At 38.8% G+C, this 18,544-nt stretch overlaps 1 protein-coding gene and 2 long non-coding RNA genes across 9 annotated transcripts in view; 1 reads left to right on the top strand and 2 right to left on the bottom strand.

Annotated features, from left to right (window-relative positions):
* The window catches only part of LOC145451877 (uncharacterized), a 110,193-nt gene that overhangs the window by 10,016 nt on the left and 81,633 nt on the right, over window positions 1-18,544 (top strand). The gene's annotated exons all lie outside the window — the stretch shown is intronic.
* Window positions 1-18,544, bottom strand: part of LOC145451876 (uncharacterized) — a 328,627-nt gene continuing 310,083 nt past the window's right edge. The window contains exon 2 of the long non-coding RNA XR_013919108.1: window positions 1-13,418. This is a non-coding gene — a long non-coding RNA (uncharacterized LOC145451876). The remainder of the gene's footprint in view (window positions 13,419-18,544) is intronic.
* The window catches only part of LOC145451873 (kinesin-like protein KIF9), a 17,729-nt gene continuing 12,110 nt past the window's right edge, over window positions 12,926-18,544 (bottom strand). For all 7 annotated transcript variants that reach the window (XR_013919091.1, XR_013919094.1, XR_013919093.1 and 4 more), the window contains one exon: window positions 12,926-18,543. The gene's annotated coding sequence lies outside the window, so the exon portion shown is untranslated. The remainder of the gene's footprint in view (window position 18,544) is intronic.

Genomic DNA, 18,544 nt, shown 5'->3' on the forward strand with positions numbered 1-18,544 from the left:
TTGCCTCAGATAGATATATTGGTCGAATATGTATGGAATATACAGTAGGATATCGCAGATGAGTCTCCCTTGTAAAATGAGATGCACGAGCTGATAAATGGCAAGTCACGTGGTAGCGAGAAGAAAGATATAAGTCACGTGATATACAGATATGAGAGAGAAGGGGCAGAGCACCACATCACCCCTTCCAAGGAGGCGTGATTAGCGACAATACAAAATGACATTTACTACATGAATTGAATAGCAGTACGATTACGAGACATAGTAATCGGAACATAAACACATAGCGTGTGGTTGAAGGTGGTAAGGCCTAAGTATGCAGTGAATAAAGCATTGGTAGAAAGGCGATAACATCAATTTAAAATGCAATATTGTAGCCTGATGTTGCAATATTTATACAACATGATAGCGATGAAACCATATATGAGATAGTGTATTGATAAAACGTTAAGGGTTAGATTAAATATAGTCAAAATGGCGAATTGGTCATATCTGAGGCAAGTTTTTTATTTTATTAAAAGAACAATAAACGAAAAAAAATATGTACACAAAGGAATTGACATTAGGTCTGGCGAATGCGTCATACGCTAGAACAAATTGGTGGTAACTCGAAAATGAGTGTCTGTTATTTGTAAATGCAAAATCCTATAAGCGGAATCTAGAGTATGGTTTGGTAGCATATTTGAGTCAAAACTACTTTTGAAAGTAATCGAAACACGTGGTATAGGAAGTAACGAAAGTAGGAAACTGATGTCTGGGTTTTCTAGCGACCAGAGATTGCTTTTATGAGTCAATGGAGTTGAATAGAAAAAATTACTCAAATGATGGTCTGGTAGTCGAACCGCTTAAAATGGCGAGATTTGTGGGAAATTTCCAGAACCATTAAGATTAACGACCATTGAAATAGTCACAAAGACCGGGGCCCGAAATTATGCGAGCCGTATATATTTTCGGCAAGAACAGTCGTATTGACGCATTCAGTAATGGGTAGCCTATACGAATGAATCAGTCCATCAGTCTTTTGGAAGACCGAATAATTATTTATATATAGTTAAGCCATGCACCTGGGGCCGCGAACCTGCCTGGAATAATTAACAGTCAATGGTCATTGCACATTAAGGATTGTATTTAGATCCAATTAGTTCACTCCGCCAAGGTTAAAACGCGTATCGCCTATTGTGCGAATATTCTTCACGACTGTTCAAGTCGGCTTTAAAATGCGTATAATACGTGGTGTTACCAAAGCCATGTTGAACTTGTATGTCCCGAAATGTTGACATAGGCCGGAATCGGAGAGCGAAGGAATGTTGTGTCGTAGTGAGCATTTCGGCAGTTCGCGATAGACCCGTTGGCAGACGACGACGAATCTGGGATGCAGAAGCAATATCGGCAGCAAAAAGGCTATTTCACAAAGTAGGAAAATAATAATGGCAATATATTAGTATAGCCTAATGACAAATTGAAAAAGAAATTAAACACGATAAACACTTCGTATCTCAGCGGACCAGATATGAGGTGGTGAAAATCTGCACCGATAGGGAGTATACGCTATAATGTGAGCGTAAGTACTAAGTATTGAATCGATTCCATACGTGAAGGAGCGACGCAAGGCGGTTATACAAGCCTTGTGAGTAATTTGAGATTTCAAGTAGAAGTTGATAAAAATTTACGGAATCTCGAAGTGAATGGAAATTATGCCGGGTTATCCGGGTGTTTTGATCAGTTCAAAAGTATAGTAATTGAATATTTAGCATAAAAGCATGTCAAGATGAATGTAACCATAGCGTAACGCGGGGCCTTCGTCATAAATTATGAAGTAACGTCGTGAAAGTAGAATGTACAAAATGTAAAGAGGGGTAATAAAAATAGCTCAAGTAATGACAAATGTGTGTATTGTTAGGTAGCATAATGGCATTGTTAGTGTTTAGTGCTGCGAACCGCAGTCATGTCGAAAAAAAAGTCTCTAGCGATGTACACAGCATGGTATACCACAAATCCATACACATTGATGAATCTGCGCGCCATATGCTATCCAGATATATAAAAAGGTTTCCGGAAATAAATTGACGTGAATTAATCAAGAATTTGGTCCACTAACGGATCGAAAGAAGGGATAAAAATAGTAATTAATCATCACTGCACGCCACTTACATATCGCAAGTGTAAGAACGTGCGCCCGACTACCCCAGTATAATGTGCTTCGAAGACTTACACATGGCAATGCCTGGTGACGTATCGACCGGTAAGATACGTCTAAACGACAGTCTAAATATTAGGTCAAATTCCCCAACACTGGATAAATAATTTATCCAAAAAACCGTATATACACTAATAGTGTCCGATCGTGGATCATTTCGATAAAAAAGCGTACGGGCGAGACGTGAGTCGACCGAATTTCACCTCAACTTCGTTATGTAATGATGGAAGTTTATAGCATGAGTTAAAATCGCATGTTTACAACCCATAGATTCCCCGGCCGGTAGAATCGCTGAGTCACGCACAAGCAATTCCCATGTCTAAAAACGATTTGGAGAGATAACATGGCCAAACCCACTCATTACACACGATCCCAGGAGCAAAAGTGAAATCGTAGACCCGGTACTTCGACCCTAACCTTAATTAACAAGTTCCCCCGAGTAGCGACAATGGGCAACGTGATATTCAAAATTTAACAGATTCGTGACTACACAAACGTTTCACGGATATGTGACCAGATGTCAGCAATAGGTAGCAATGCCATGAAATGTACAATGTACAATGTATAAAGGTAAAAGATATGTATAGCTAATCGCCTGTAAAACTATAGGTTGCAAAATCTGAGTATGTTCAGATGACATTATAGCGGGTAAGCATATCAGGACGTAAATTACGGAAAAAAAAATGACAATTTGTCACCGTGTTAAAGCGGATTTATTTAAGTATATATTCCGTATTTATTAATTCCAGCAAAGCGCTGAGTTAGAAGTAACGCTAATATGTGAATAAAATCGAATTATGATTATGGGTAATTGTAGCAAAAGCGAGGTTATGCGAATACGTGTAGTGAGATAAGATGAAGTTGCGTTATGCAGAGTTAAGTTAGTTATAAAATCCCCATTCCCAGTGATACTGGTATATTTAAATAGTTCAAAGCCGAAATCTAAATTGTCGGTTAAAAATAGCAGATTTTGCCGCGGAACATCATATAGAATCCCAATGGAATGCTATGCTATAATCCGGCGAAAAGTTGCGTCACTATTTTTATCGAAGTAACATTGACGGTATAGTTACGGTAGTTCAAAAGGGTAGCGCGTAAATACGCGCGTAAGTCAATGTCGCATGAATGACATATGAAATCACAAAAATTAATATCCTGGAATTGGTAGTTATGTTCCGCGGAGATGCCGTGAATTTAAAAAACGAACAAAAAATAGATTGGTAAATAACCAGGGTGGTTGGAAGTGATTTACACGGTAATATGAAGGTAGGAGAAACCGCAAAATTTATAATCAGAATCGAAATGGGGGTGTTGAACAATCAAACAACTGTAAGCAAATGGTATGTTACACGACCAAGGTAGGCTATTCGTGCAAAAGTGAAGTTGTATATATGGAAATAGTGAATAGTGAATCGGTAGTAATTATTCGATTTCACGGGAGGGAGAAGCAATTTTACCGGGCGATCGAGAGTGTAATTCCCGACGAGGAATGGATGTGATAATGTCGTTAGAAAGCAAAACGCTAAGATTCAAATATTAGTTTTTAAGGCCGTAATATAAAAACGAAACCAATGCACAATGTTCTGTCAGTGTCAGAGTATCACTCAAATCTGGTTCTCTGAATGTCATGGCGATGAATATAGGAACACAAACTACGAACATAATTATATGGAAAGCACGAATCGAGCAATAACGAGGAAATTTGCTGCTAGCCGATAAAGCCAAGTGAGATAAATCATTCTCACTGCAAAATGCATTCCCGAAATTCGAAGTCAAGTAAACGGATTTACCGTGTCGTGTAAGCGTGGAAAAGTCCTGGATGGCTCCAATAGCAGTTGTTAGTCCAATTGTGTAAGAGGCGATTCGTCCTTCGTTGAAGCTGAAATCATCTCACGAGCGTGCACCATATGGGAGGGTGTGACTTTTGATACCTGCTAGAGTTGTAACCTGAGTCCCACGTAATGTGTGGCTGGGTGGATATACTTAGCTCTTTCGTAGTAAGACGCACGTTCCTGCGTGAAGTCCTTGATCTGACAATTTCAACGCGAATGCAACGACAGCATTGCCTCAGATAGATATATTGGTCGAATATGTATGGAATATACAGTAGGATATCGCAGATGAGTCTCCCTTGTAAAATGAGATGCACGAGCTGATAAATGGCAAGTCACATGGTAGCGAGAAGAAAGATATAAGTCACGTGATATACAGATATGAGAGAGAAGGGGCAGAGGTCCACATCACCCCTTCCAAGGAGGCGTGATTAGCGACAATACAAAATGACATTTACTACATGAATTGAATAGCAGTACGATTACGAGACATAGTAATCGGAACATAAACACATAGCGTGTGGTTGAAGGTGGTAAGGCCTAAGTGTGCAGTGAATAAAGCATTGGTAGAAAGGCGATAACATCAATTTAAAATGCAATATTGTAGCCTGATGTTGCAATATTTATACAACATGATAGCGATGAAACCATATATGAGATAGTGTATTGATAACACGTTAAGGGTTAGATTAAATATAGTCAAAATGGCGAATTGGTCATATCTGAGGCAAGTTTTTTATTTTATTAAAAGAACAATAAACGAAAAAAAATATGTACACAAAGGAATTGACATTAGGTCTGGCGAATGCGTCATACGCTAGAACAAATTGGTGGTAACTCGAAAATAAGGGTCTGTTATTTGTAAATGCAAAATCCTATAAGCGGAATCTAGTGTATGGTTTGGTAGCATATTCAAGTCAAAACTACTTTTGAAAGTAATCAAAACACGTGGTATAGGAAGTAACGAAAGTAGGAAACCGATGTCTGGGTTTTCTAGCGACCAGAGACTGCTTTTATGAGTCAATGGAGTTGAATAGAAAAAATTACTCAAATGATGGTCTGGTAGTCGAACCGCTTAAAATGGCGAGATTTGTGGGAAATTTCCTGAACCATTAAGATTAACGACCATTGAAATAGTCACAAAGACCGGGGCCCGAAATTATGCGAGCCGTATATATTTTCGGCAAGAACAGTCGTATTGACGCATTCGGTAATGGGTAGCCTATACGAATGAATCAGTCCATCAGTCTTTTGGAAGACCGAATAATTATTTATATATAGTTAAGCCATGCACCGGGGGCCGCGAACCTGCCTGGAATAATTAACAGTCAATGGTCATTGCACATTAAGGATTGTATTTAGATCCAATTAGTTCACTCCGCCAAGGTTAAAACGCGTATCGCCTGTTGTGCGAATATTCTTCACGACTGTTCAAGTCGGCTTTAAAATGCGTATAATACGTGGTGTTACCAAAGCCATGTTGAACTTGTATGTCCCGAAATGTTGACATAGGCCGGAATCGGAGAGCGGAGGAATGTTGTGTCGTAGTGAGCATTTCGGCGGTTCGCGATAGACCCGTTGGCAGACGACGACGAATCTGGGATGCAAAAGCAATATCGGCAGCAAAAAGGCTATTTCACAAAGTAGGAAAATAATAATGGCAATATAATAGTATAGCCTAATGACAAATTGAAAAAGAAATTAAACACGATAAACACTTCGTATGTCAGCGGACCAGATATGAGGTGGTGAAAATCTGCACCGATAGGGAGTATACGCTATAATGTGAGCGTAAGTACTAAGTATTGAATCGATTCCATACGTGAAGGAGCGACGCAAGGCGGTTATATAAGCCTTGTGAGTAATTTGAGATTTCAAGTAGAAGTTAATAAAAATTTACGGAATCTCGAAGTGCATGGAAATTATGCCGGGTTATCCGGGTGTTTTGATCAGTTCAAAAGTATAGTAATTGAATATTTAGCATAAAAGCATGTCAAGATGAATGTAATCGTAGCGTAACACGGGGACTTCGTCATAAATTACGAAGTAACGTCGTGAAAGTAGAATGTACAAAATGTAAAGAGGGGTAATAAAAATAGCTTAAGTAATGACAAATGTGTGTATTGTTAGGTAGCATAATGGCATTGTTAGTGTTTAGTGCTGCGAACCGCAGTCATGTCGAAAAAAAAGTCTCTAGCGATGTACACAGCATGGTATACCACAAATCCATACACATTGATGAATCTGCGCGCCATATGCTATCCAGATATATAAAAAGGTTTCCGGAAATAAATTGACGTGAATTAATCAAGAATTTGGTCCACTAACGGATCGAAAGAAGGGCTAAAAATAGTAATTAATCATCACTGCACGCCACTTACATATCGCAAGTGTAAGAACGTGCGCCCGACTACCCCAGTATAATGTGCTTCGAAGACTTACACATGGCAATGCCTGGTGACGTATCGACCGGTAAGATACGTCTAAACGACAGTCTAAATATTAGGTCAAATTCCCCAACACTGGATAAATAATTTATCCAAAAAACCGTATATACACTAATAGTGTCCGATTGTGGATCATTTCGATAAAAAAGCGTACGGGCGAGACGCGAGTACACCGAATTTCACCTCAACTTCGTTATGTAATGATGGAAGTTTATAGCATGAGTTAAAATCGCATGTTTACAACCCATAGATTCCCCGGCCGGTAGAATCGCTGAGTCACGCACAAGCAATTCCCATGTCTAAAAACGATTTGGAGAGATAACATGGCCAAACCCACTCATTACACACGATCCCAGGAGCAAAAGTGAAATCGTAGACCCGGTACTTCGACCCTAACCTTAATTAACAAGTTCCCCCGAGTAGCGACAATGGGCAACGTGATATTCAAAATTTAACAGATTCGTGACTATACAAACGTTTCACGGATATGTGACCAGATGTCAGTAATAGGTAGCAATGCCATGAAATGTACAATGTACAATGTATAAAGGTAAAAGATATGTATAGCTAATCGCCTGTAAAACTATAGGTTGCAAAATCTGAGTATGTTCAGATGACATTATAGCGGGTAAGTATATAAGGACGTAAATTACGGAAAAAAATGACAATTTGTCACCGTGTTAAAGCGGCCTTATTTAAGTATAGGTAATTAGAAGTAAGCGAAAATGTCAAACACCTAGTATAAAGAAAGTAAGCAAGTCAATGTTTGAAGAAAATAGGGAAGTAACTTCCGTATTTATTAATTCCAGCAAAGCGCTGAGTTAGAAGTAACGCTAATATGTGATTAAAATCGAATTATGATTATGGGTAATTGTAGCAAAAGCGAGGTTATGCGAATACGTGTAGTGAGATAAGATGAAGTTGCGTTATGCAGAGTTAAGTTAGTTATAAAATCCCCATTCCCAGTGATACTGGTATATTTAAATAGTTCAAAGCCGAAATCTAAATTGTCGGTTAAAAATAGCAGATTTTGCCGCGGAACATCATATAGAATCCCAATGGAATGCTATGCTATAATCCGGCGAAAAGTTGCGTCACTATTTTTATCGAAGTAACATTGACGGTATAGTTACGGTAGTTCAAAAGGGTAGCGCGTAAATACGCGCGTAAGTCAATGTCGCATGAATGACATATGAAATCACAAAAATTAATATCCTGGAATTGGTAGTTATGTTCCGCGGAGATGCCGTGAATTTAAATAACGAACAAAAAATAGATTGGTAAATAACCAGGGTGGTTGGAAGTGATTTACACGGTAATATGAAGGTAGGAGAAACCGCAAAATTTATAATCAGAATCGAAATGGGGGTGTTGAACAATCAAACAACTGTAAGCAAATGGTATGTTACACGACCAAGGTAGGCTATTCGTGCAAAAGTGAAGTTGTATATATGGAAATAGTGAATCGGTAGTAATTATTCGATTTCACGGGAGGGAGAAGCAATTTTACCGGGCGATCGAGAGTGTAATTCCCGACGAGGAATGGATGTGATAATTTCGTTAGAAAGCAAAACGCTAAGATTCAAATATTAGTTTTTAAGGCCGTAATATAAAAACGAAACCAATGCACAATGTTCTGTCAGTGTCAGAGTATCACTCAAATCTGGTTCTCTGAATGTCATGGCGATGAATATAGGAACACAAACAACGAACATAATTATATGGAAAGCACGAATCGAGCAATAACGAGGAAATTTGCTGCTAGCCGATAAAGCCAAGTGAGATAAATCATTCTCACTGCAAAATGCATTCCCGAAATTCGAAGTCAAGTAAACGGATTTACCGTGTCGTGTAAGCGTGGAAAAGTCCTGGATGGCTCCAATAGCAGTTGTTAGTCCAATTGTGTAGGAGGCGATTCGTCCTTCGTTGAAGCTGAAATCATCTCACGAGCGTGCACCATATGGGAGGGTGTGACTTTTGATACCTGCTAGAGTTGTAACCTGAGTCCCACGTAATGTGTGGCTGGGTGGATATACTTAGCTCTTTCGTAGTAAGACGCACGTTCCTGCGTGAAGTCCTTGATCTGACAATTTCAACGCGAATGCAACGACAGCATTGCCTCAGATAGATATATTGGTCGAATATGTATGGAATATACAGTAGGATATCGCAGATGAGTCTCCCTTGTAAAATGAGATGCACGAGCTGATAAATGGCAAGTCACATGGTAGCGAGAAGAAAGATATAAGTCACGTGATATACAGATATGAGAGAGAAGGGGCAGAGGTCCACATCACCCCTTCCAAGGAGGCGTGATTAGCGACAATACAAAATGACATTTACTACATGAATTGAATAGCAGTACGATTACGAGACATAGTAATCGGAACATAAACACATAGCGTGTGGTTGAAGGTGGTAAGGCCTAAGTGTGCAGTGAATAAAGCATTGGTAGAAAGGCGATAACATCAATTTAAAATGCAATATTGTAGCCTGATGTTGCAATATTTATACAACATGATAGCGATGAAACCATATATGAGATAGTGTATTGATAACACGTTAAGGGTTAGATTAAATATAGTAAAAATGGCGAATTGGTCATATCTGAGGCAAGTTTTTTATTTTATTAAAAGAACAATAAACGAAAAAAAATATGTACACAAAGGAATTGACATTAGGTCTGGCGAATGCGTCATACGCTAGAACAAATTGGTGGTAACTCGAAAATAAGTGTCTGTTATTTGTAAATGCAAAATCCTATAAGCGGAATCTAGTGTATGGTTTGGTAGCATATTCAAGTCAAAACTACTTTTGAAAGTAATCAAAACACGTGGTATAGGAAGTAACGAAAGTAGGAAACCGATGTCTGGGTTTTCTAGCGACCAGAGACTGCTTTTATGAGTCAATGGAGTTGAATAGAAAAAATTACTCAAATGATGGTCTGGTAGTCGAACCGCTTAAAATGGCGAGATTTGTGGGAAATTTCCTGAACCATTAAGATTAACGACCATTGAAATAGTCACAAAGACCGGGGCCCGAAATTATGCGAGCCGTATATATTTTCGGCAAGAACAGTCGTATTGACGCATTCGGTAATGGGTAGCCTATACGAATGAATCAGTCCATCAGTCTTTTGGAAGACCGAAAAATTATTTATATATAGTTAAGCCATGCACCGGGGGCCGCGAACCTGCCTGGAATAATTAACAGTCAATGGTCATTGCACATTAAGGATTGTATTTAGATCCAATTAGTTCACTCCGCCAAGGTTAAAACGCGTATCGCCTGTTGTGCGAATATTCTTCACGACTGTTCAAGTCGGCTTTAAAATGCGTATAATACGTGGTGTTACCAAAGCCATGTTGAACTTGTATGTCCCGAAATGTTGACATAGGCCGGAATCGGAGAGCGGAGGAATGTTGTGTCGTAGTGAGCATTTCGGCGGTTCGCGATAGACCCGTTGGCAGACGACGACGAATCTGGGATGCAAAAGCAATATCGGCAGCAAAAAGGCTATTTCACAAAGTAGGAAAATAATAATGGCAATATAATAGTATAGCCTAATGACAAATTGAAAAAGAAATTAAACACGATAAACACTTCGTATGTCAGCGGACCAGATATGAGGTGGTGAAAATCTGCACCGATAGGGAGTATACGCTATAATGTGAGCGTAAGTACTAAGTATTGAATCGATTCCATACGTGAAGGAGCGACGCAAGGCGGTTATATAAGCCTTGTGAGTAATTTGAGATTTCAAGTAGAAGTTAATAAAAATTTACGGAATCTCGAAGTGCATGGAAATTATGCCGGGTTATCCGGGTGTTTTGATCAGTTCAAAAGTATAGTAATTGAATATTTAGCATAAAAGCATGTCAAGATGAATGTAATCGTAGCGTAACACGGGGACTTCGTCATAAATTACGAAGTAACGTCGTGAAAGTAGAATGTACAAAATGTAAAGAGGGGTAATAAAAATAGCTTAAGTAATGACAAATGTGTGTATTGTTAGGTAGCATAATGGCATTGTTAGTGTTTAGTGCTGCGAACCGCAGTCATGTCGAAAAAAAAGTCTCTAGCGATGTACACAGCATGGTATACCACAAATCCATACACATTGATGAATCTGCGCGCCATATGCTATCCAGATATATAAAAAGGTTTCCGGAAATAAATTGACGTGAATTAATCAAGAATTTGGTCCACTAACGGATCGAAAGAAGGGCTAAAAATAGTAATTAATCATCACTGCACGCCACTTACATATCGCAAGTGCAAGAACGTGCGCCCGACTACCCCAGTATAATGTGCTTCGAAGACTTACACATGGCAATGCCTGGTGACGTATCGACCGGTAAGATACGTCTAAACGACAGTCTAAATATTAGGTCAAATTCCCCAACACTGGATAAATAATTTATCCAAAAAACCGTATATACACTAATAGTGTCCGATTGTGGATCATTTCGATAAAAAAGCGTACGGGCGAGACGCGAGTACACCGAATTTCACCTCAACTTCGTTATGTAATGATGGAAGTTTATAGCATGAGTTAAAATCGCATGTTTACAACCCATAGATTCCCCGGCCGGTAGAATCGCTGAGTCACGCACAAGCAATTCCCATGTCTAAAAACGATTTGGAGAGATAACATGGCCAAACCCACTCATTACACACGATCCCAGGAGCAAAAGTGAAATCGTAGACCCGGTACTTCGACCCTAACCTTAATTAACAAGTTCCCCCGAGTAGCGACAATGGGCAACGTGATATTCAAAATTTAACAGATTCGTGACTATACAAACGTTTCACGGATATGTGACCAGATGTCAGTAATAGGTAGCAATGCCATGAAATGTACAATGTACAATGTATAAAGGTAAAAGATATGTATAGCTAATCGCCTGTAAAACTATAGGTTGCAAAATCTGAGTATGTTCAGATGACATTATAGCGGGTAAGTATATAAGGACGTAAATTACGGAAAAAAATGACAATTTGTCACCGTGTTAAAGCGGCCTTATTTAAGTATAGGTAATTAGAAGTAAGCGAAAATGTCAAACACCTAGTATAAAGAAAGTAAGCAAGTCAATGTTTGAAGAAAATAGGGAAGTAACTTCCGTATTTATTAATTCCAGCAAAGCGCTGAGTTAGAAGTAACGCTAATATGTGATTAAAATCGAATTATGATTATGGGTAATTGTAGCAAAAGCGAGGTTATGCGAATACGTGTAGTGAGATAAGATGAAGTTGCGTTATGCAGAGTTAAGTTAGTTATAAAATCCCCATTCCCAGTGATACTGGTATATTTAAATAGTTCAAAGCCGAAATCTAAATTGTCGGTTAAAAATAGCAGATTTTGCCGCGGAACATCATATAGAATCCCAATGGAATGCTATGCTATAATCCGGCGAAAAGTTGCGTCACTATTTTTATCGAAGTAACATTGACGGTATAGTTACGGTAGTTCAAAAGGGTAGCGCGTAAATACGCGCGTAAGTCAATGTCGCATGAATGACATATGAAATCACAAAAATTAATATCCTGGAATTGGTAGTAATGTTCCGCGGAGATGCCGTGAATTTAAAAAACGAACAAAAAATAGATTGGTAAATAACCAGGGTGGTTGGAAGTGATTTACACGGTAATATGAAGGTAGGAGAAACCGCAAAATTTATAATCAGAATCGAAATGGGGGTGTTGAACAATCAAACAACTGTAAGCAAATGGTATGTTACACGACCAAGGTAGGCTATTCGTGCAAAAGTGAAGTTGTATATATGGAAATAGTGAATAGTGAATCGGTAGTAATTATTCGATTTCACGGGAGGAAGAAGCAATTTTACCGGGCGATCGAGAGTGTAATTCCCGACGAGGAATGGATGTGATAATTTCGTTAGAAAGCAAAACGCTAAGATTCAAATAATAGTTTTTAAGGCCGTAATATAAAAACGAAACCAATGCACAATGTTCTGTCAGTGTCAGAGTATCACTCAAATCTGGTTCTCTGAATGTCATGGCGATGAATATAGGAACACAAACTACGAACATAATTATATGGAAAGCACGAATCGAGCAATAACGAGGAAATTTGCTGCTAGCCGATAAAGCCAAGTGAGATAAATCATTCTCACTGCAAAATGCATTCCCGAAATTCGAAGTCAAATAAACGGATTTACCGTGTAAGGGTGGAAAAGTCCTGGATGGCTCCAATAGCAGTTGTTAGTCCAATTGTGTAGGAGGCGATTCGTCCTTCGTTGAAGCTGAAATCATCTCACGAGCGTGCACCATATGGGAGGGTGTGACTTCTGATACCTGCTAGAGTTGTAACCTGAGTCCCACGTAATGTGTGGCTGGGTGGATATACTTAGCTCTTTCGTAGTAAGACGCACGTTCCTGCGTGAAGTCCTTGATCTGACAATTTCAACGCGAATGCAACGACAGCATTGCCTCAGATAGATATATTGGTCGAATATGTATGGAATATACAGTAGGATATCGCAGATGAGTCTCCCTTGTAAAATGAGATGCACGAGCTGATAAATGGCAAGTCACATGGTAGCGAGAAGAAAGATATAAGTCACGTGATATACAGATATGAGAGAGAAGGGGCAGAGCTCCACATCACCCCTTCCAAGGAGGCGTGATTAGCGACAATACAAAATGACATTTACTACATGAATTGAATAGCAGTACGATTACGAGACATAGTAATCGGAACATAAACACATAGCGTGTGGTTGAAGGTGGTAAGGCCTAAGTGTGCAGTGAATAAAAGCATTGGTAGAAAGGCGATAACATCAATTTAAAATGCAATATTGTAGCCTGATGTTGCAATATTTATACAACATGATAGCGATGAAACCATATATGAGATAGTGTATTGATAACACGTTAAGGGTTAGATTAAATATAGTCAAAATGGCGAATTGGTCATATCTGAGGCAAGTTTTTTATTTTATTAAAAGAACAATAAACGAAAAAAAATATGTACACAAAGGAATTGACATTAGGTCTGGCGAATGCGTCATACGCTAGAACAAATTGGTGGTAACTCGAAAATAAGTGTCTGTTATTTGTAAATGCGAAATCCTATAAGCGGAATCTAGTGTATGGTTTGGTAGCATATTCAAGTCAAAACTACTTTTGAAAGTAATCGAAACACGTGGTATAGGAAGTAACGAAAGTAGGAAACCGATGTCTGGGTTTTCTAGCGACCAGAGACTGCTTTTATGAGTCTATGGAGTTGAATAGAAAAAATTACTCAAATGGTCTGGTAGTCGAACCGCTTAAAATGGCGAGATTTGTGGGAAATTTCCTGAACCATTAAGTATAACGACCATAGTCACAAAGACCGGGGCCCGAAATTATGCGAGCCGTATATATTTTCGGCAAGAACAGTCGTATTGACGCATTCGGTAATGGGTAGCCTATACGAATGAATCAGTCCATCAGTCTTTTGGAAGACCGAATAATTATTTATATATAGTTAAGCCATGCACCGGGGGCCGCGAACCTGCCTGGAATAATTAACAGTCAATGGTCATTGCACATTAAGGATTGTATTTAGATCCAATTAGTTCACTCCGCCAAGGTTAAAACGCGTATCGCCTGTTGTGCGAATATTCTTCACTACTGTTCAAGTCGGCTTTAAAATGCGTATAATACGTGGTGTTACCAAAGCCATGTTGAACTTGTATGTCCCGAAATGTTGACATAGGCCGGAATCGGAGAGCGGAGGAATGTTGTGTCGTAGTGAGCATTTCGGCGGTTCGCGATAGACCCGTTGGCAGACGACGACGAATCTGGGATGCAAAAGCAATATCGGCAGCAAAAAGGCTATTTCACAAAGTAGGAAAATAATAATGGCAATATAATAGCATAGCCTATTGACAAATTGAAAAAGAAATTAAACACGATAAACACTTCGTATGTCAGCGGACCAGATATGAGGTGGTGAAAATCTGCACCGATAATGTGAGCGTAAGTACTAAGTATTGAATCGATTCCATACGTGAGGGAGCGACGCAAGGCGGTTATACAAGCCTTGTGAGTAATTTGAGCTTTCAAGTAGAAGTTGATAAAAATTTACGGAATCTCTAAGTGAATGGAAATTATGCCGGGTTATCCGGGTGTTTTGATCATTTCAAAAGTATAGTAATGGAATATTTAGCATAAAAGCATGTCAAGATGAATGTAATCGTAGCGTAACGCGGGGACTTCGTCATAAATTACGAAGTAACGTTGTGAAAGTAGAATGTACAAAATGTAAAGAGGGGTAATAACAATAGCTTAAGTAATGACAAATGTGTGTATTGTTAGGTAGCATAATGGCATTGTTAGTGTTTAGTGCTGCGAACCGCAGTCATGTCGAAAAAAAAAGTCCCTAGCGATGTACACAGCGTGGTATACCACAAATCCATACACATTGATGAATCTGCGCGCCATATGCTATCCAGATACATAAAAAGGTTTCCGGAAATAAATTGACGTGAATTAATCAAGAATTTGGTCCACTAACGGATCGAAAGAAGGGATAAAAATAGTAATTAATCATCACTGCACGCCACTTACATATCGCAAGTGTAAGAACGTGCGCCCGACTACCCCAGTATAATGTGCTTCGAAGACTTACACATGGCAATGCCTGGTGACGTATCGACCAGGGCCGAAACAGCACTTTGTAAGTCCCCCCTAACAACACGTTGGTCTGTACAATATAATTTAGATAAATTTATCAATGATTCAGAGTGTTGGGATCCAGTCACTACCTTCGAGTCACGATTCATTGCAGATTTTGACTCGAGTCAAGTCAAGTCACGAGTCAAGTCACAATTCAAGTCAAATTGAAATTTTGAAGTTTGGGTGATGATTCAAAGTCATTACATTTTGCTAGCTGTGTGAAGGACAGATTAATTTATTATTATTCATCTTGGATCAAATAACGCATATCTAGGTAAATATACATGCAAAAAGACGTTGTATCCTTCAGGTACACGTAGAACCGCTAATAAAATACGCGAGTAACTGTGCAGCGCCATGCTACATTCAGTTATTATCAGCCAAAATATAGGACGTAATACGAAGCTTCGAGAAGTTGAAACAAAATGATATGGTACACCCATCTACACATCCGTGAGAATATTAACACACAAACTATATTTGTTCGATTTAAATCATGCTAGAGGGTTGGTAAATGTGAGCACTGCGCAACGTAGCCTATAATCATTGACCCATCTACATTGCTATGTAGCTTAATCTCCTACTAGTACTACTACTACTACGACTGTACGACAGCGTATGCTGTGATCGTTTAGTATGCGGCCAGTTTATTTGTGATCTAACAATGGAAGATCAGTGCAACATACAATCAGTAAATGATTATGGTTGCTCTCACAAGGGGCAACGGCGAATCTCGAACAATCCGAACATACACAAGATACAGTGATTTATGCGACACCGTTTAGGGGAGATGGGGTACCGATGAATCCCTGGGACCGAAAATACTTGAAAAATTATCTATGATAATTCCATGCATACACTCCGTGAACTTGTCTACAATTTCGACGTGCGCTAGTTATAGGGTCTCTGACAGATGTTTTTGTTTTAGGGGGTGCAAACAAAATTTCGATCGGCGAATACATTTTTCTTTGTAACCTTCAACACGAGCAAACCAGCAATCATTTTTATTGTGAAGTGCAGATCTTAGATCAGGCTATATAATGACACATATTATTTTATTCAATACCTTTCTCGAGTAGATTTTTTTTTGAGTCATGTATAAAAATCATAGGGTGGGGACCGATGCTACAAAGCTAAATCAAGCAAAATAATCAAGCATGCTAATCATGCAACAACTGAAACATGCTTACATACAGAAACCCTTTATGTATTAATTGCATATGATGTTTAATCGCTATAACGAGGTATTTGGAAGTCACAATGTCGATTTACGGGCAGAGGTGGTCAAAGCAGTCAAGATAGCTATTCAAGTAGAAGTAGAAGTAGCGACGAAAAAAATCTACTCAAGTACAAGTAGAAGTACTTCTTTCATAAGCAACCTAAAACTACTTGAAGTAGAAGTAGATTTGACTGACTTTAAAAGTACTCAAGTAAGTAAGTAGTTGTGAAAACGATTCTGATTGGATGGATTATAAAAAGGTGCAAATTGAGCTATGTGATAGGTGACGAGCTTGATTCATTTTGATGCATACCATAAGGTATCCAATTTTTGATAGCATAAGCATTCGTCCACATCATGGGATGAAAATGATAGTAGGCCTATTGATAAGGAAATACGATGCTAATCCTCTGTTTTCTCGAACAGCACGTTTTGGAATATAGCATGGTATGGCGCCATCCCCCATATTATAAGGCCCCTAGTTTAGTCGAAGAGCAATACGGAGAAGTTGTATAGGATACGGTGTAAACACTTTGCGCTATTAGTAAACGTTGATAAAAAATATGGTGGACCGTAAAAATGCCATATTGTGTAGCTTTATTTCCAGAAATTAAAGGCATTACTGCACTTGCTTTTATACTTCAAAATGTATATGCTATCCGGACAAAAGAACTGATATTAATTATAACTCAAAGTATATGATACTGGGAATTGAAAGTGAAATATATAACTACTACTTCTAAAAGCAGAATATGTATTTCATGTTTTTAGTCCAGAGAGTTTCAAAGGTGGTAAGCTAAAACAGCTCTAAAACTAAAAAAGAAAGTAAAAGTCCACTCTTCCAGATTAGGACACACCATGGACATATATGCTAGATTACGATATGACAAGAAAATGCAAGATTGCGAAACATCAGTTTCAAACGTTATGATGAGCCATATACTTTGATTAATTATTTCATATGGGCGAAGGGCGACAATGTGGTGTGAACGGAACCACGCCAACCTTCCACCTAAATCATATTCACCGATACTTTCGTGAAATCATACTGGTCACTCCATATCCACTGCGCACGAAGCGCGACGAAAATTCTGTGCTTTACTAAACTTTTATGAAAACTAAATGTTAATACTCCGTGAAAACAGCTTCGAAATTCCTCAGGCTATCTTCCTGATTGGAAGATTGAACTACTTCTATTTGACAAACTGGAAATAGCGAAAAGTAAGTAAGTAGATTACAAAATATTAAGAAGTAGAAGTGGCGAAAATCAGATCTACTTGAGTAAGTACCAGAAGTAGAGGAAAACTACTGAGTACTTCGAAAAAGTAGAAGTACTTCGTTACTGACCACCTCTGTTTACGGGCAGTATGTATGTACCTTCAAATTTATAAGTTCGAGCTTAAATCGAAACGCGATTTTATGGCATCATTTGAGTTTATATTAGTTCTATTTTTGACGGTTGCGACCAAACATTCTTTTTATGGCTTGCTGTAGCTTAGATTATATTACACAACAAGAAATGTTGTCACACCTGAGTTTTTGAGAGTATGTCTCATAGGTCCCCGGATCGTGTGCCTTCGGAACTACCGGGTGGGGGCCCATGATACGACTAGAGTCAGGTCATGACTCGGCTCATCCCAACACTGATGATTTATGGCTTTACTTTTTAACCCAAGTGTCCAAGTTTTTTTTTCAGTGCGCAATAAATGCTGCCTTCCCTACAGCTTATTCTGCTTTAAACTAACCAGCAGAAACCTGACACTGCTTTTTACTGCTACGATGACGTCCGCTGTGTTAGGTTGGGTACAGCCGAAAGTTGTACATTACTCAATGCCCTAGCGAAGCAATTGCACCACTTCGAAGTCAAATCAAGTGGTGCGTACGCCACGGGAGTTCCTGTCATTCATGATGTCATAAAATCTGGACGCAAGAGCATAATTTTAGAATATTATGCAACACATATACCAGAGAGAAATAATCGAGTAGTTGCTGGAAATAAGACAAAATAAGGACGCAAGTCGAAAATAAGGACATTTCTTAGAAATAAGGACAGTCGAGTTTTCTAAGACGTGACCCTTCAAAATAAGGACAAATCTTAGAAATAAGGACGGTATGGCAACCCTGGTTATCGGCCTTGTGAGTGCGTCAATAATCTGTATCGGCC

The sequence above is a fragment of the Botryllus schlosseri genome, chromosome 12, assembly GCF_051294905.1.
Source record: "Botryllus schlosseri isolate E-star chromosome 12, Bs_hap1, whole genome shotgun sequence".
Classification (NCBI taxonomy): domain Eukaryota; kingdom Metazoa; phylum Chordata; class Ascidiacea; order Stolidobranchia; family Styelidae; genus Botryllus; species Botryllus schlosseri.